We start from the raw sequence: 18,816 nt of genomic DNA, 5'->3' as shown, positions 1-18,816 counted from the left end.
CACTGTAGTTTCCTCATATGCAGTCTTGGATATAGAATTACAAGAATGCAGGAGGCCATGAACCCCAAGGCTTGCAGTATTTGCCTTGCAGATAGCAGGGTTTTTGTGGCTACTTGTTTGAAGTAGGTTGTCAAATGAATCTGTTTCTCTGGCATGAGGAAAGCCATCTGGGACGTTGTATTCAAGCTTGCTCCCAGGAATATAATTTGTTGACAGGGTACCAGATGTGATTTCTTTTCGTTTATGGTGTACCCCAGACAAGTCAGCATCCTTTGTACAAAGGCCAGATGATTCAAAAGTATGTCTTGGCTTTCTGCCTGGATTAGACAATCATCCAGGTATGGGTATATTTGAATATTTCTTTGCTGCAAAATGCAATGACTGGAGCTACGCACTTTTTGAATACTCTGGGCGCAGTAGATAAGCCAAAGGGCAGTGCAGACAACTGATAGTGCGTGTAGCCTGCTTTGAAGTGTAGGTATCTTCTGCAAGATTCTCTGATAGGGATGTGCATGTATGCTTCTTTTAAATCTAGTGTTGTCAGCCAAGCATCTTTGGTTAGCATAGGAAGCAATCTTGAATTTTGGAATCACCAAAAAGGTGTTTAGAATAGAAAGGTCCAGGACAGGACGCCATGAATTGTCTTTTCTGGGTACCAGAAAAAGTCTCGAATAGAAACCTTGTCCCTTTTCCTCTTCTGGTGCCAACTGAATAGCCCCCATGTTTAAGAGAGAAAGAATTTGCTTTTGGGCTTCTGCCCACTGATTTGGGGGTAGATATGGCCACCCTCTTGGTGTTGCTAACATGTGGAAGTGAAATCTATATCCTTGGGACACTATAATTAAGACCCATTTGTCCTGGGTAATGAGTTTCCAGTTTTTGGCCTGCAGGCCAATCTTTCCGCCTAAAGGAGCATTCCGTTGAGAAGTGCTTGGAAGTTTTAAGAGCAAGTCATTGAGACAGTTTTCCATAGGGGGGAGTCTTACTACTCCCAGATTTGGATCCGGAAGCTCCCCACTGCTTAGTCTTGTGTGTACCCTGGGACTGAAACCTGGGGTTTCTGCTGTGTCTGGGTTTGGACTGAGAAGACCTGGAAGGAGACAGAAAGGACCAATTCTTAGAGGGCCAATGCCTACTAAATCTTGGAGGTTGAACTTGTAAGAAATCTTTAACAGTTTTCATAGATGTAGCTGTATCTTCCATCTTTTAAGAACTTCCTCAGCTTTGTTGCCAAACAGGCGGTCCTGATTTAAGGGAGCATCCAACAGTTTAGCTTTAACATGATCAGGCAAAGATTGCTCCTTAAGCCAAGCATGCCTTCTGAGTACAGACCCAGTGACAGCAGCCCTGCAAGAGGCCTCTAATGAATCAAATCCACATTGCAAAGTATGTTTTCCAACCTGTTCAGCAGAATGCAGTAAATCCTGTAATTCTTTATTATCAGCACAGTCAGGAATCAACATCATTTTCTGTTTAGGCAATCCGATAACATGTTGTTGATACTTTAACATATGAAATTGACGGTTTAAGGCCCTAATGGCCAAGGTTGCGGAAGTGTAAACCTTCTTACCCCATCTATCCAGTGCCCTGGAGTCTCTATCAGAGAGGGTAGGATTTTTAGCAGTAGAAGCCTTAATGCCCTTGGGTCCCTGTGAAATAGTCTCTGGATCTGCAATAGGATTTTTAAAAAGGAACTTGTGAGAATCAGGGACCCTGTAATATCTATCAGATTTTTAGCGAGCAGGAGGCAAAGAATCAGGGGCCAGACTAAATTCCAAAAAGGCATCATTAACAATGTCTAGTACAGGAGGTATAGCTAAAGGCCTATGCTGAAGCAGGAGTAAGAAATCCCTAAGCCTCTTTTTTGAATCAGAAAAATCCTGGCTTTCCCAGTGGAAATGTTCCCTTAGAGTATGGAAGGTCTCACCAAAAGAAAAATCCTCTGGAGGGGAAGCAGAGGAAATAGAGTCCTCTGCATCAGAATCCCCATAAGTAGATAAGGATAAATCCAGATCATCAGAAGAATCAGAAAAATCAGAATCCTGGTCAGAAGATTCATAAACAAATTCAGTCCTAGGTCTCTTTGAAGGGGGTAGTTGGCTTCCCCTGATTAGAGTTACAAGATCTTCAGCCATTCTTATCATTTGTTTTTTAGGCATAGAGGCCTGTGCATGCGGCCTAGGCATCGATTTCTTAGGCATGGTTCGAGGTTTAATAATTGAATAAATGACTTTCTATTGTTGACTGCAAACAGTTTTAATAGTGTAATAGCTTTGACACTTGTTTGTTGTCTTTACGAGGCAAGGTCTTTTTAAGACATTAACTCAATTATTCAATTATTTGATTACAGTATATTATATTTAAACACTTTGTATTAAGTTTTCTTTGTTCTGATGAAGCTTTGTATTGGCAAAGTGAAAGCACGCTCAACTTTATTGGGTTTGGTGTTTTATTGCTTGTCATTTGTTGTACCAAAGAATTTTAACGGTCGTTGGATTAAACAGTGATTTCAGTTTTTACCAGCTTTTTTCCTGCCTCGTTCATTGCCTTGGACTTTTGTTTCTTTTCGACAAGAAATGCAATTATTAACTTTTACTGCCATCGGTAAGGAGCAAGAAAAAGTTTCCCCAACGGGGTACTTAGCTTTAGTTGAAGACTTCGGTTCTGAAACACGAAAGCGAAAATTTCAGGAGTCGGCTGACCGACACTTGTTAACTGCTTCTGCTTCGGGCACCGCATGGCAAGAAAGACTGATGTAATGGCGTCAGCTGCATGTTTTATACCCCTGATGACCTCACATCATGGAAGAAGAGATAGCAACCGACGCAGGACCCAAGACTTTGTTAATCAGGCCAACTGAGGGCTACTGCAAGCAGATAACCCAAATGTAATGACTGCAACAGTGAAACACGAAGAACATCTGAGAGGAATAAGAGAGGGAACCCTCTGAGGAATAAGACAGTGCCTCCTCTTCCAGTTGTTCTGCTCTCCTATCAGGAATAAGATGTCAAGGACTTAGGAGGGGAGGAGCAGTGCTAGATGTTTCTGTGGCAGTAGGCCTAAGGGCCATAAAGGCCTTAAACAACCTCCGACTGAAGGCCTGCCAATCGGGCATGCTTTCAGCAGCAGGAGTTAGATGCTTTGTTTTCTGTTTTTTTCTTTAGAGGCCTAGCTAGCAACCGGCCGGGTGAAGGCCTCAGGTCAGGAGTAGGGATGGCAATGTCGGAATCCGACGAACCCAGAGTAAATGCTGTTTCCCCCGGCATCTAAGGTAGATGCCGAAGTAGCCTCTATGGATGTGGCGTCTGCTTGAGATTGTGCGGCTTCCTCAGAGGTACCCGCTTTACCCACACTGGTGGATTGCCAAATCCTCGGCCAAGCCTATGTCGGCCAAAGACTGAGGGATGGCTGGTAGAGGCACAGCTGAAGAAGTAGAGGCACAGCTGAAGAAGCAGGCCACAAAGTCTTGGCCCTCTTCTTGGGCGGTTCAAACAGGGGGTCGGACGCAACCTCCATTCCAACGCTATTTGTTTTAATCATTGGTTTTCTAGGTACAAATGTAAGGCCTGTAAACGGCGATGTAAGGTCTTCGGGACAAATGATTGACAAATCATGCAGTTCTCATGGTTGTGTTCCCTACCTAAGCAAAATTGACGATCGTGGGTGTCTCTGTGGGGAATCTGCCGACCACACTTACACCTGCCCTTTCCAGATGACATGAACAGACTATAAGAATTAACAGCAGAACTGAAAGAATCCCCAACAGGGTACTTAACTTGAATTTTTCTTGAGCCAGCGACTGCGAGAAGTAGGAGCACCTGGCGTATGACTGGCGGCTGAAAAGTTTCGGGGCTGGTGCATGCAGACATCACTTTTATGGCCCACGTTCCTGCTGCCACATCAGATGTCCTACACACCTAGAGGGACTGAAAACCTTTGGAATCCCGGATGGACAAACTGGAGAGGAAGAAGGGTAAACCCACCTGTAGAATACTGCAACACTGGAATACAAGGACATCCAGAAAGATCACCACAGAAAATAGATCCTGTTTATGAGCAAGGCACTAGATAGAAAATCTCCTCCATTTGGACACATATGACTTCCTGACAGTGGGTCTACTGGCCTCCTGCAGAACCCTAAGCACTTCTCAACAAATGTACCTAAAAAGGATCAAAACCCAATCACCTACAATGTCAAATGAAGAGTGGACAAGCAAGGAGGGATCAGAGAGCCCTTGTCTTGTGTGAGTAGATCCACCCTGTGAGGCAACTTGCAGTGATTGCTCCTGGCTAGGTGATGTGGGAGGCAATGCTGTCTGGGCCAAAAGGGAGTCACCAACAAGATTTTGGGAGAATCCTGTTCAATCTTGAGAAGCACCTTTAGAATCAGAGAAGGGAAGGTATAGAGAAAAGGGTGTGCACCCTCCAAGTCAGAAGACTTGGACTCTGGTGCAAAAAAGTCCAAGTTGTTTGCTCAAAGAGAAGGTAAAAAGATCTACTTGTGGAATACTCCATCGATGGACAATGTCTAGAAACAGCTCTGTGAAGCAGCCATTCAAGAGCCTGTGTACTGGACTGCTCAAACAGTCTGTCACTATACTTTGCTCTGAAGGAATGTATACAGCCTGAAGAATCAATTGATACTGGACAGCTAGATCCTATACCTGAACAGCCAGTCTGCAAAGAAGGTAGGAACATGCCTCCCCTTCCTAGCTGACATACCACATCACTGTGGTATTGTCTGTGAAGATTTTGAGAGGCCTGAAAAAGAGGGAGTGAAAGGTCTGAAGGGAAAAAAAGAGTTCTCAACTCCTTTATATTGATGTGAGCTAACCTCTGATGAGGAGGCCAGAGACCTTGGACCTTGAGGGAACCAAAGCAGGCTCCTCACCCCTTATCTGAGGCATCCAAGAAAAATTTCTGAGAGGGGACTGGGGCTGAAAAAGAAAAGAAGACCTGGGTTGAGAGATAGCTGAAGAATCCACCACTGAGGCATGGAAGAAAAAGGACTAGAAAGTGTTGGAGCCATACTGACTTTAGGAACCATTGTAGTTTTCTCATATGAAGTTTGACTATAGACAGCAGGGGAAGTCATGAATCCTAGAACCCTGAGAAAATTTCTAGCTGTAACTGAAGCCAGAGAAAGAAGGATAGAAAAAAAGATGATTAGAAAAAAGAGCCTTGGGAGGAGACAGGGCCAGTTGGCATGGGAATGGTCTGTACCCTGCAACTGAGAAACATGATCCTGAGAAGGAATCGGGTGATTTCTGAAAATTTATGGCAAACTCCAGTCTTTGTAAGAGACAAACAGTATATTGCAGGTGCTGAAGTGAGACCTCAGGGGAAAAAAGCTTGAATGAGCAGGTCAGCAAGATTAGTTAAGATTTGAACCCCTCTCCTCCTGCAAAAGGCAATCCCAAAAGCAATTAATTTGCTAAATACCCTTGGGGTAGTAGAAAGGCCAAAAAACGAAGCAGAGAACTGAAAAATGCATGGAAGAAACAGAGAAACACAAACATTTCCAGAAAAGGGGATGAACTGGGATGTGAAGCATCCTTGAGGTCTAGGAAGACCAAGAAAGCATGGGGAAGAGGATGTATCTCACCCGACATCTGCAGCAATTGGAGAGACCCCAAAAGTTCCTCACCAAAAGGATAAAGGGACTCCAAAATCTGTCATATGCTGCCAGATTGAAGAAACTCCAGCTCTATTCAGTCGCATACCGTCTGCTCAGAGGTGACATGTGCCTGACATACAAGGCCATGTCCAACCCGGAATTAATGGACATGCTCCACCTCAAAAAATCCAAATTCACCAAAACCACTAGAGCAAGCGACTTAAACCTTAGCACGGATATAAATAGGACGTGCTGGAGGGATAGATTTATCACTTAGAGACTCCCTATGCTGTGGAATAAAATCCCGGTCCATGTGAGGCAGAGCACCTCGCTGACTCTGTTCAAGAGAAATCTAGACCTGTGGATGGGAGATCGTAGGTTTACCCCGGGAATCATCTCTGTGTCACTGCTGGACAGAGGCACAACAAACTAATGGGCACAGTATTTTTTCATATAAGGGGTGGCGTAAGCCACAAAAATTTGGGCTAGGCTTATAAATGCCTTAGGGCAGATAGCCTAGTATAAACCTATGAACCTATGAACCTATGAACAAAGTTCAAAGGGACAACATCCAAAAGGAAGGTATGGTTAGAAAGGTGTTGAGCTGAGAAAGATCCAAAATGGGTCTTCGGGTGCCTTCCTTCCTTGGAGCCAGAAACATTCTAGAATAAAATCCCTTCTATTCCTGGGAATAGGGGCACTGTATGAAAGGTGCCTTGTGCCAAAAAGGCCCTGAAGCACTTCTGGGAAGAAGGGAAGCTGTTCCTGTGGAGGTTGAGGGATGCCCAGAAAAGGAGGAAGGGAATTCCATACCATGAAGTATCCCTAATTGATGACGCACATAAAAGTACAGTTTTGTACCTACCATAAATGTAGATGTCCGATAGGTATGCATCTGCAGTCATAACACATGGGTTGTCCTGCCTCAGGCAGCCCTTCGGTCGGCCGGATTCCAAAGTCTGGGTCTGGCCTCGGCTGATGTCGCACTTTCCCTGACGTCAGAGCGTCTGGGGTATAAAAGCATCAGCCAACGCCATCTTCCTCAGTTTTTCTTGCCCCAGATGCCAGGTGCCCTCTATGAAGGCTAAATTTGGATAAAATGCCAAAATATTCCAAAGATAATGCAAACATATATACATATATATATATATATATATATATATATATATATATATATATATATATATATATATACAAACAAATACACCATAACAGATTCCCCCAGCTAGCTAATAAAGGGGTAAGCACCCTAGGAATACCACAGAGGGGAAGAAGGGAGGGTAAACCTGACTGCAGATGCATACCTATCGGACATCTACATTTATGGTAGGTACAAAACTGTACTATGTCCTTCAAGGATGCATCTGCAGTCATAACATATGGGTAGAATACCACAGCCAATCTGGGGGTGGAGGTACTAAGAAAATGTTGGTGTAGTTAAGGGACCCTGCAGGACTGCAGTAGCAAAGCCTGCTCTGGATCTGGAGTATAAGGGTAGATTGTAATGTTTGGCAAAAGTATGCACGGAGCTCCATGTAGCAGCTTCTAAAATGTCCTTGGTAGCCACCCCCCTAAGGAAGGCTGTAGTGGTGGCTGTGGCTCTCGTGGAATGAGGCCTAATATTCACAGGAACAGTCTTTCCATGAAAGGAGTAACAAAAGCGAATGCAATTTCCTATCCATTTTGAGATTGTTTGTTTGGAAATTGCTTTTCCTTGTGTCCCAGCAGCATAAGCTACAAACAGTTGGTCAGTCTTTCTGTAACTCTTAGTTCTGTCCAAATAGTAGCGTAATTGTCTGTGGATATCCAGAGTGTGTAGAAGTTTCTCCCCTTTATTTTGTGGATATGGGAAGAAAGTAGGCAAATGAATTGCTTGGTTCAAGGATACTCTAGATACCACCTTTGGCATGAAAGTTGGATTGGTTCTTAATGAAACTCTGTCCTGATGAAAAATAAGGAATGGCTGCACTGCCATTAAAGCTTGTAACTCAGATACTCTTCTTGCTGAAGTTATGGCCAGAAGGAATGCAGTTTTCCAGGATAGAAACTGTGGATCTGCCGATGCTGCTGGTTCAAATGGCGGTAGTGTTAGTTTTTCCAGCACAAAGTTAAGGTCCCAAGTAGGTAAAGGTGGTCTCCTTGGAGGTTTGATGTTTTTGATTCCTCTGATAAACTGTTTTAAGAGAGGATGCGAGTAGACAGGAGGATTTACATTGTATTCTGCTGAAATTGCTGAGGCATGTATTTTAATGGAAGAATAAGACAGGCCACTGTGGAACAATTCTAATAAGTATTCCAGTATGTGTGACATGTTCATCACTGCCGCATCTAGGCCTTTTGTTGTGTTCCAAATGAGAAATCTTTTCCATTTTGCTGAGTATGCCTTCCTTGTGGAAGGGCGGCGAGCTTCCTTAATAATGTCCTTTACCCTCTGGGATAAGCTGTCCTGAGAAGGAGTCATGGTATTCTCCAGGCAGTTAGCTGCAAGGTCTTTAGGTTGGGATGCAGGGTCTTGTAATTGTTCTGCGTCAGAAGAAGAGGCCATAATGGGAGATGCCACGGTTTTGTCTGTGACAAGCTCTTCAACAGTGGGTACCAATGCTGCCTTGGCCAGTCTGAAGCTATCAGAATCACTTTTGGCTGTTCTGCCCTGATCTTCAGTAAAACCTTGGCCATTAATGGGATTGGTGGGAAAGCATAGACTTTTCGGGCTTTCCAGCTGAATGAGAGAGAGTCCACCTTCCATGCTTGTGGATGGTATGTCCTTGTGCAGAAAATCTTCAGTTGATGATTGTGGGGTGAGGCGAACAGATCTATCTCGGGCCATCCCCATGTCTGTGTTATGAGTAAGAAGATGTCTGGGTGCAGCATCCACTCGTGTGCATCCATGGTAGTTCTGCTTAAGCTGTCTGCCAGAGTATTGTCTTTCCCTGGCACGAATTGGGCCTGTAGTTGTATATTGTGTTTCAAACAAAGATCCCATAGATTCATAGCCAGTCTGCATAGAGGGTAGGAGTGCGTGCCTCCTTGCTTGTTTATGTACCACATAACTGTGGTGTTGTCTGTCCTTATTAGCAGGTGGCCTTGTTGAAGGAAAGGCTTGAAAGCCTCGATTGCATGCATCACTGCCAGCATCTCCTTTTGGTTTATGTGCATTTGCAGCTGCCCTTGAGACCATAGCCCTTGGATACATCTGTCCTCCATGTGCGCTCCCCAACCTCGGTCTGAAGCGTCCGTGGTGATGGTTTGGCTTGCTTTTGGTTTGAAGAAAGGCAACCCTCTGTTGGTCTAGCAGGCTTGAGCCCACCACAGGAACTCCTTTTGAAGGCAAGGTATGATTGGAATCAGAGTTTCTAAGCTGTGACTGTGCTGAGTCCATACACTCCTTAGGTACCATTGCAATCTTCTCATATGTAGCCTGGCTTGTGGAATTAGTATTATGCAGGATGCCATGATACCCAGGGCCTGCAGGATCTTCCTTGCAGTTAGCTGAGCTTGTCTCGTCAGATTTTTGAAGTAATCTGGAAGTTGTTTCTGTTTTTCTTTTGTGAGAAAGGCCATCTGGGTGGTTGTATCTAGATCTGCACCCAAAAAGGTTATCCTTTTTGATGGTACAAGTCTTGATTTTTGGATGTTGACTATGTATCCCAAGGCCTGTAATAGCTGGATGGCATAGTCCAAGTCCTTCAACAAATTTGTCTTGCTGTCCGCTTGTATCAAGCAGTCGTCCAGATATGGGTAGATTTGAATCGCTTGAAGTCTGCAGTGTGCAATTACTGATGCCAGGCATTTCGTGAATACTCTGGGCGCAGTAGATAAGCCAAAGGGCAATGCTGAGAATTGATAATGCTCTGATCCTGCAAGAAATCTGAGGTGTCTTCTGCAACTTTGTTGAATGGGGACATGCAGGTATGCCTCCTTGAGATCTAGAGTCACCAGCCAAGACTCCTTGCCCAGCATGGGAAGAAGCTGCTGTAGGGTCAGCATCTTGAATTTCGGCACAATGAGGTAAGTGTTCAGTGCGGACAGATCTAGAATAGGCCTCCATTGATTTTCTTTCCTTGGAACAAGGAATAACCTTGAATAGAAACCTTGGCCTTGTTCTGAGAGAGGAACCTTCTCTATGGCTTTCATTTGCAGTAATTTGCTGATTTGTTTCAAAGCCTCTGCCCCCTGACTTGGTGGCAGGTCTGGCATTCCTTTTCTTTTTGGCAATGTGTGGAAATGGAACCTGTATCCTCTGTCTATTATTTGCAGTGTCCATGAGTCCCTTGTAATGTAATGCCAATTTTCTGAAAATAAAGAAAGCTTTCCACCCAATGGTGCTTCTAATTGAGCCCTGGTTGGCGGAGTCAAAAATAAGTAATTGTGTTTGTCCTGGTGTAGCAGTTGTTGTTGCTGTTCCTGCAGTACCTCTCTGGCTGGGTGGTTGCCACTGACGGCCTCTGTAGTGGCCTCTCGCTTGCCCTCTACCTCTGGTATGCCTGTGCCTGCCTCTCTGTGATCTGTCTGAGTCCGGAAAGGACCAATTCTTAGTAGGCCAATTTCTGCTGAATCTCGGTGGTTGTACCTGCAGAAAGTCCTTGACTGTTTGCACAGATTTTGCCTTTTCTTCAAACTTCTTTACGACCTCCTGGGCCGTGGAACCAAATAATTTTTGTTTATCCATTGGAGCATCCAGGAGCTTAGCTTTAACATGGTCCGGTAGAGATTGTTCCTTCAACCAGGCATGCCTTCTTATAACAGCCCCAGTCATGGCTGACCTACATGAAGCTTCCAGTGCATCATAACCACATTGCAAAAAATGGTTGCTAACCTGCTGTGAGTTATGTACCAGATCCTGAAGAGATTTACGGTCAAGGGGCTCAGAGGAGGAAAGCTTCTTATACAATTCATCTAACAAATACTCTTGGTACTGAATCCTATGGAATTGACAGTTTAATGCCCTCATAGAAAGAGTTGCAGAAGTATAAACTTTCTTTCCCCATCGCTTTAAAGCTCTAGATTCCCTTTCCAAGGGATTTTTAGCAGTGGCAGCTGCAACCCCTTTTGAGCCCTGTGAAATGGTTTCTGGGTCTGCAGTGTGGGCCTTGTACAGGTGAAAATGAGAATCCGGGACCCTGTAGTACCTATCAGGTTTGGCAGGAGCCGGAGGGAGAGAATCAGGGGCTGTACTAGCATCAGAGTACACATCATCAATAACATTCAAAACAGGAGGTATAGCCAAAGGCCTATGCTGGGGTAAATGCAAAAAGGTCTTTAATCTTTTTCTGGAATCAGAAAATTCCTGGCCCTGCCATTGGAAATGTTCTCTCATAGAATGCAGTGTCTCACCAAATGAAAACTCTTCAGGAGGGGAGGCCGAAGGAATAGATTCTTCAGCATCAGAATCCTCGCAGGCCGAATAAGCCTCCTGCTGGTGCTCTGACAACACAGATTCATCCGTAGACTCATCTAAAGAGTGGGGGTCAGAGGGCTCAACCCTGGGCCTTTTGTCTGGAGGTGGAAGAGAGCCCCTGTCCGGGTGAGGTTGAGAACCTCTAATTAAGGTGATTAGATCCTCTGCTAGGCTGAGAATCTGTGTGCTGGTAGAAGGCCTCTGGGAGGTGGACTTGGGAGGCAAAGCTTTGGCAAGTTTGGCAGCTTTAGCCCTAGAAAAGGCCTTAATGGACATGGATGCAGGGGGTCTGGCTGCACCACGTGCAGGGGTGGACTTGTCTAAAGGAATGGTGTCGGACATGTCCTGGACACCGGTTTCCGTAGGTAGTTCAATAACCGACTCGGCCGGAGCCTCCGAGGCCGAGGTTGTCGGTTGTAAAGTTTCAGTAACAGGAAGCACCGAGGACTTGGTTTCAGCCGAAACCGAGACACTCGCGGTAGGCCTGACCGAGGTTTCAGCCGAAACTGCGGGCCGCGAGGGTCGGCCCTTGTCCTTCCGTTTTTTAACTACATGGGAAGTCGGAGTCTCCGACGGCATTATATACGCAAAGTTAGCCCCAAAATATTTCTCTGCAAACTCCGACCGACGCCTAAGCGTTCGTCGGTTGAAGGAAGCACAGACAGAGCAGGCCGAGACATCGTGGTCCGGGCCTAAGCAAGGGAGGCAGTAAGAGTGGAAGTCCTTATGAGGTATTAGCTTCCCACAAGTTAAACAATTATTCACTTTATCTGACATCGGCTGAGGCAAGAAAGAGTCCCCAACGGGGTACTTAGCTTTTTCAAAGTCTTCGGTAGCTGAATCAAAGGAGCTGGCCGACCGGCACTTGCGAACTGCTTCTGCTTCGGGCACCGCGCGGCAAGAAAGATTGAGGAAGATGGCGTCGGCTGATGCTTTTATACCCCAGACGCTTTGACGTCGGGGAAAGTGCGACATCAGCCGGGGCCAGACCCAGACTTTGGAATCCGGCCGACCGAAGGGCTGCCTGAGGCAGGACAACCCATATGTTATGACTGCAAATGCATCCTTGAAGGACATCTGTACTATGTTCATCGTGTATACAGCTGCAGTCATAACAGATGGGTAGAATCCCAAAGCTAAGAAAGGGATGGTAGGCACTAGGTGGAACTAGGAGGAGCCAGGATGCCCTGCAAGACTGCAGTGGCAAAGCCTGCTCTAGATTTGGAGTATAATGGAAGGTGGTAGTGTTTGGAGAAGGTATGCACAGAACTCCAAGTGTCTGCTTCTAAAATATCTTTGGTAGGAACTCCTCTGAGGAAAGCTGCAGAGGTAGCCGTGGCCCTTGTGGAGTGAGATCTGATGCCTGTAGGTACAGTTTTGCCATGAAAAGAATAACAAAAGCGTATGCAGTGGGCTATCCATTTTGAGATTGTCTGTTTGGAAATTGGCTTCCCTTGAGCTCCTATAGCATAGGACACAAAGAGCTGTTCTGATTTTCTGAAAGGCTTTGTTCTGTCCAAATAATAACGCAGTTGTCTGTGGATGTCCAAGGAATGTAGTAATCTCTCCCCTTTGTTTTGAGAATTAGGATAAAAGGTAGGTAAGTGTATAGCCTGATTCAAAGCTACCCTGGATACCACTTTTGGCATAAAGGACGGGTTGGTTTGTAAGGAAACTGTCCTGATGGAAGATGATAAAAGGCTGCTCAGCCATGAGGGCTTGTAGTTCCGATACCCTACGAGCTGAGGTAATAGCCAGAAGGAAAGCTGTTTTCCAGGACAAATATTGCAAATCTGTTGAGGCAGCTGGCTCAAAAGGAGGCAAGGTCAGTTTTTCTAGAATGAAATTGAGATCCCAAGCAGGTATTGGTTGTTTCCTTGGGGGTTTTATATTCTTAGCCCCTCTGAGGAACTGTCTTAAGAGGGGGGTGAGAGAATAAAGGTGGATCAGTGTTGTATTCTGCAGAAATGGCTGAGGCATGGATTTTGATGGAGGATAATGAAAGTCCACTGCTTAGCAGCTCAGCTAGATACTGTAATATTTGAGGTAAATTCAGTTTTCCAGGATTCTGGCCCTTTTTCTCATTCCAGGCACAAAACAGTTTCCATTTTATGGAGTAAGCTTTTCTAGTAGACGGCCTTCTGGCCTCCAAAATGACATCCTGCACCTCCTTGGAGAGTAGGGTCTGTTGTGATGTTAAGGAATCTTCCATGCGGCCAGGTTGAGTGTTTTCAGCTGACTGTGAAGAGTTTTGAAGCTGTGCTGAGTCAGAAGAAGAGGCATTAGAGGCAGGGTCCATGGTGGGGAATGCGTCAGGCTCCTCAGGAGTGGGTACCAGTGTTGTCTTGGCCAGTCTGGAGCAATGAGAATCATCTTTGGTCTGTCTGCTCTGGTTTTTAATAGAGCTTTGGGCAGCAGAGGAAGAGGTGGGAAGGCATAAACTGTCATTGTTGTCCAACTGAAAGAGAGAGCGTCCACTTCTCCAGGCCTTTGGATGAAAAATCCTTGAGCAGAATTTTGTCAATTGGTGATTTTTGTGGGAGGCAAAGAGATCTATGTTTGGCCTTCCCCATGCTTGAATTATCTCAGTAAAAACTTGAGGATGCAACTTCCATTCGTGTGGATCTGTCATATTTCTGCTTAGGTTGTCTGCCAGCGTGTTTTCCTTGCCTGGCAAGTACTGTGCTTGAAGTTCAATTTGTAAGTCCAGAGCCATGTTCCAAAGTGACATGGCCAGCCTGCATAGGGGGTATGAATGGGGTCCTCCCTGTTTGTTTATGTACCACATTACTGTGGTGTTGTCTGTCCTTATCAATAGTTGACCTGGATGCAGAAGGTCTTTGAAAGCTATAATAGCATTTATTACTGCCAGCATTTCCTTTTGATTGATGTGAAGGTGCTTTTCTTTTTGGGACCATTTGCCCTGAATGCACCGATCTGTCATGTGCGCCCCCCAGGCGTAGTCCGAGGCATCTGTTGTGATGACTTGATTTGCTAGAGGCTTGCAGAATGGGAGACCTGTGTTTGTTTGGCATGCTTGAGCACACCACAGAAATTCCTTTTGAAGACATGGAATTAGTGGTATTATTGTTTCCAAACTGTGGCTGTGTTGAGAGCATAGGTTTTTCAGGTACCATTGAAGTTTCCTCATATGCAGCTTTGCACATGGGATTAGAAGGATGCAAGATGCCATGAATCCCAGAGCCTGCAGGATTTTCCTTGCAGTCAGCCTGGTGAAATTTGCTAGTGTTCTGAAGTATTAAGTTAGTTGCCCCTGCTTCTCTGGCGTGAGGTAGGCCATCTGGGTGTTTGTGTCCAAGTTGGCACCCAGGAAAATTATTTTCCGAGAGGGTATTAGCCTTGATTTCTTTTTGTTGACTGTGTATCCCAGAGAATTCAACAACATTATTACATAAGCCAGATGTTTCAGAAGTATGTGCTTGCTGTCCGCTTGGATCAGGCAGTCGTCCAAATAGGGGTATATTTGTATCCCTTGAAGTCTGCAGTAGGCAATTACTGATGCCAGGCATTTCGTGAATACTCTGGGCGCAGTAGATAAGCCAAAGGGCAATGCAGAGAATTGATAATGGGTTGAACCTGCAAGAAATCTGAGGTATCTTCTGCAATTTTGTCTGACTGGGACATGCAGGTATGCCTCCTTGAGGTCCAATGTTACCAGCCAAGACTCCTTGCCCAGCAAGGGAAGAAGCTGCTGTAAAGTGAGCATCTTGAATTTTGGTACGAGTAAAAATGTGTTTAGGATGGATAGGTCCAAAACAGGTCTCCAATCTTTTCCCTTTCTTGGTACCAGGAATAGTCTGGAATAAAAACCTTGACCTTGTTCGTGAGTAGGTACCACTTGAATAGCTTTCATGTCCACGAGATCTGAAATTTGTCTTTGTACCTCTGCCCTTTGATTGTGTGGCAGGTTTGGCACGCCTCTCATTTTTGGAAGGGTGTGAAAATGGAATCTGTAGCCTCTGTTTACAATGTCCAGGATCCATTTGTCTTTTGTGACAATATGCCAATTTTTTGAAAATAATGCCAGTTTTCCGCCTAAGGGTGCTGCCATTTGAGCCTTGCTTGGCATGCAAAGGGGAAAGTCATTGGGCTTGCTTTCTGAATGGCTGCGAACTATCTTCACCACCTCTTTGTGTCGGAGCTTGCCATTGTCTGCCTCTAAACGATCCTTGGGGTTGCCCTCTGCCCCTCGGGCGCCTGTATCTACCTCTTTGGGGTCTGTCCGTGGCTGGAAAGGACCAATTTTTGGAAGGCCAATTTCTACTGAAACGTGGGGGTTGTACCTGTAGAAAATCTTTCACTGTTTGCATTGATTTAGCCTTTTCCTCCATTTTCTTTAATACCTCCACAGCATTAGCACCAAATAATACATCCTTTTGTAGAGGGGCATCTAGTAATTTAGCTTTGACATGATCTGGTAAGGTTTGTTCCTTGAGTCAGGCATGTCTACGTATGACTGAACCTGTAACAGCAGCTCTACATGAGGCCTCTAGAGCATCAAAACCACATTGCAAGGTATGTTTACCCACTTGTTCTGCACTATGCATCAAATCCTGCAACTCCTTCAAGTCTGGTTGTTCAGGTTGTGACATTTTACTTCTCAATTGTGATAACAGAAACTGTTGGTACTTTAGCATATGGAACTGGCAGTTTAATGCCCTCATGGTTAAGGTGGCCGAGGTATATACCTTTTTTCCCCACCATTCTAAGGATCTGGAATCTCTCTCGGAAGGTAATGGATTTTTAGCAGTGGAGGCCTTTATTCCCTTGGGGCCCTGTGAGATAGTTTCTGGGTCAGCCGCATGGCTTTTGTATAGAAATTGGTGTGAGTCAGGAACCCGGTAGTACCTGTCAGGCTTGACTGGGGCTGGAGGTAAAGAATCCGGGTTAAGGCAGGCCTACGAGTACACATCATCTAGTATGTCCAAGACAGGAGGTAAAGCCAGAGGCCTGTGCTGAGGTAGCAAGAGAAAATCCCTAAGCCTTTTCTTGGAATCTGAGTACTCTTGGCCTTCCCAGTGGAAGTGTTCCCTTAAGGTATGCAAGGTTTCCCCAAATGAGTAATCCTCTGGGGGGGATACAGAGGGAATGGACTCCTCTGCATCAGAATCTTCAAAAGGGGAGTAAGAAAGTTCTTGTTCATCAGAGTGCTCTGATATAATGGAGGCCTGATCAGAGGAGGGGGATTCTTCCTCCACTCTGGGCCTTTTGTCCGGGGGGGGGGGGGGGGTTGAGAACCCCTGATAAGAGTAATTAAATCCTCAGCCATTTTAAGCATCTGTTTTTTAGGCATGGGGCCTGGAGATGGGCCCTGTGTAGCTTGTCTCTTAGAATGCATGGCTGCTTTAGACTTAGTGAAAGCCTTGATGGAAAAAGAAGAGGAAGGTCTGAAGACACCTTGAGAGGAGGCAGACCTGTCTACATTTTGAGATTCACCACCAAGAGTGGCTTCGGTATCTGTAGTGGTGTGGGCGGAGCCTGCGACCTCGGGCAGAGAAGACACCGCCAATGAAGTGTCGTCGGTAGTCAGGGGCTGCGTAGGTGCCTCGCTGAGAACCAGACCACCTGTAGTCGGCTTTGGCGTGGTGTCGGTAGAGGCCGCAGACCTCGTGTGTCGGTCCTTATCTTTGCGCTTTTTAGACAAAACTGGAGTCGGAGTAACCGATGACATAATATAGTTAAAATTTTTGCCAAAATAATGCTGGGCGAACTCCGCCCGACGCTTAATGGTTTGTTGAATGTAGCACAAAAACGACAGACCGAGAAGTCGTGGTCTGGGCCTAAACAAGGAGTACAGAGGGAATGAAAATCCTTATGCGGTATTTGCTTCCCACATGAAATACAATTATTAACTTTGCCTGACATCGGTCTGAGGCAAGAAATGTTTCCCCAATGGGGTACTTAGCTTTCAAGAAGACTTCAGTTGCAAAATTTTCGTAATTACAGGAGCTGGCCGACCGGCACTTGCGAACTGCTTCTGCTTCGGGCACCGCGCGGCAAGAAAGACTGAAGAAAATGGCGTTGGCTGGTTCTTTTATACCCCTGTCGCACTGACGTCAGGGAAGAAGCGACGACAACCGATGCCGGACCTAGACTTTGGAATTCGGCCGACCGAGGACCCGCCTGACGGCAGGAGAACCCATCTGTTATGACTGCAGCTGTATGCACGATGAACATCAGGTCTCTATCTGGGCTCCCCCATTTGCTTGTCAACATGTTGAAAATCCTTGGTTCCAGTTTCCACTCGTGTGGGCCCATGAGATTTCTGCTTAGTCCATCTGCCAGTGTATTTAGTTTTCCTGGCAGGAACTGAGCTTGTAGATTCACTTGGTAGCTCAAGGCTGTGTTCCACAATGCCATGGCTAGTCTGCAGAGGGGGTAAGAATGAGTACCCCCCTGCTAGTTTATGTATCACATCACAGTGGTGTTGTCCATGAAGAATGTGGTCGTTGAAGGCTGTCAGTGCATTCTGTACAGCTAACGTTTCCTTTTGATTTATGTGCAGGTGCATTTGACTTGGGGTACATTTGCCCTGAATGCACTTCCCTGCCAGGTGAGCCCCCCCATGCATAGTCTGATGCATCTGTTTTTAAAATTTGGGCGGCAGGGGGTAGTGTGAATGGTAGTCCCCTGTTTTGGTGGCAGGCCTCTGCCCACCAAAGGAACTCTATCCATAGGCAAGGTATGACTGGAATACTTGCTTCTAGATCCTGTGAATGTTGACACCATAGGCTTTTGAGATACCATTGTAGTTTCCTCATATGCAGCCTTGCATATGGAATTAGAAGAATGCAGGAGGCCATGAACCCCAAGGCTTGCAGAATTTGCCTTGCAGATAGCTGGGTTTTTGTGGCCACTTGTTTGAAGTAGGCTGTCAAATGAATCCGTTTCTCTGGCGTGAGGAAAGCCATCTGGGAAGTTGTTATCAAGCTTGCTCCCAGGAATGTACCAGGTGGGATTTTGTTATGTTTATGGTGAACCTCAGACAAGTCAGTACCCTCTGAACAAAGGCCAGATGATTCAAACGTATGTCCTGGCTTTCTGCCTGAATTAGACATCTGTCCCGGTATGGACAAATTTGAATATTTCTTTGCCTGCAAAATGCAATGACTGGAGCTAGGCACTTTGTGAATACCCTGGGCGCAGTAGATAAGCCAAAGGGCAGTGCAGAGAACTGATAGTGCATGTAGCTTGCTTTGAAGTGTAGGTATTTTCTGCAAGACTCCCTGATAGGGATGTGCAGGTATGCTTCTTTTAGGTCTAGTGTTGCTAACCATGCATCTTTGCCTAGCATAGAAAGCAGCTGGTGAAGCGTCAGCATTTAGAATTTTGGAATCACCAGGAAGGTGTTTAGTGTAGAAAGGTCCAGGATAGGGTGCCATGTATTGCCTTTTCTGGGTACCAGGAAAAGTCTAGAATAGAAACCTTGTCCTTTTTCCTTTTCTGGTACCAAGTGAATAGCCTCCATGTTTAAGAGACAGAGTACTTGATTTTGGGCCTCCGCCCACTGATTTGGGGGTAGATCTGGCCACCCGCTTGGAGTTGGTAACGTGTGGAATTGAAATCTGTATACTTGGGACACTATCTTTAAAACCCATTTGTCCTGGGTAATGAGTTCCCAGTTTTTGGCCTGCAGACCAATCTTTCCGCCTAAAGGTGCATTCGGTTGGGAAGTGCTTTGAAATTTTAAAAACAAGTCATTGAGACAGTTTTCCATTGGTGGGAGTCTTACTACTCCCAGATTTGGGTGTGGAACCCCCCCCCACTGCTTAGTCTTGTG

General features: G+C 45.6%; 1 protein-coding gene across 1 annotated transcript in view; it reads right to left on the bottom strand.

The window, feature by feature from the left end:
- Positions 1 to 18,816, bottom strand: part of LOC122795556 (interleukin-6 receptor subunit beta-like) — a 1,057,822-nt gene that overhangs the window by 287,441 nt on the left and 751,565 nt on the right. The window lies entirely within an intron of this gene.

The sequence above is a fragment of the Protopterus annectens genome, chromosome 2.part2 (genome assembly GCF_019279795.1).
Source record: "Protopterus annectens isolate FY-2018-M chromosome 2.part2, PAN1.0, whole genome shotgun sequence".
In the NCBI taxonomy this organism is placed as follows: Eukaryota; Metazoa; Chordata; order Ceratodontiformes; family Protopteridae; genus Protopterus; species Protopterus annectens.
Note: the sequence above shows the minus strand (reverse complement) of the source record. Positions and strands in the feature narration are given on the sequence as shown.